Raw genomic sequence first — 307 nt, forward strand, 5'->3', positions numbered from 1 at the left:
TTAGAAGTTAAACAAAACTGAAGAAAACAGCAACATTAAAAACTAAAGTTAGACCATTAATATGTAAAGTATTCCACGTGGATCAGAGTTCTAAGGGCTAAAAACAAAACTTTATGAACATCAGAGAGAAGAACATTCTAAATAGGACACAAATTCTAAGAGCCACAAAATAAAGATTTATAAACATTTAAAAGAATATTTTAATTTAAAAAATCATAATATTTATTTGGTACAAAGATATACAAATATATTACAAGAAAATACAAATTTTCCCCAGGTTAATAGCAAAAGACAAACTAGAATAAAC

This window comes from Micromys minutus (assembly GCF_963924665.1).
Source record: "Micromys minutus genome assembly, chromosome: 11".
NCBI classification, from domain to species: Eukaryota; Metazoa; Chordata; class Mammalia; order Rodentia; family Muridae; genus Micromys; species Micromys minutus.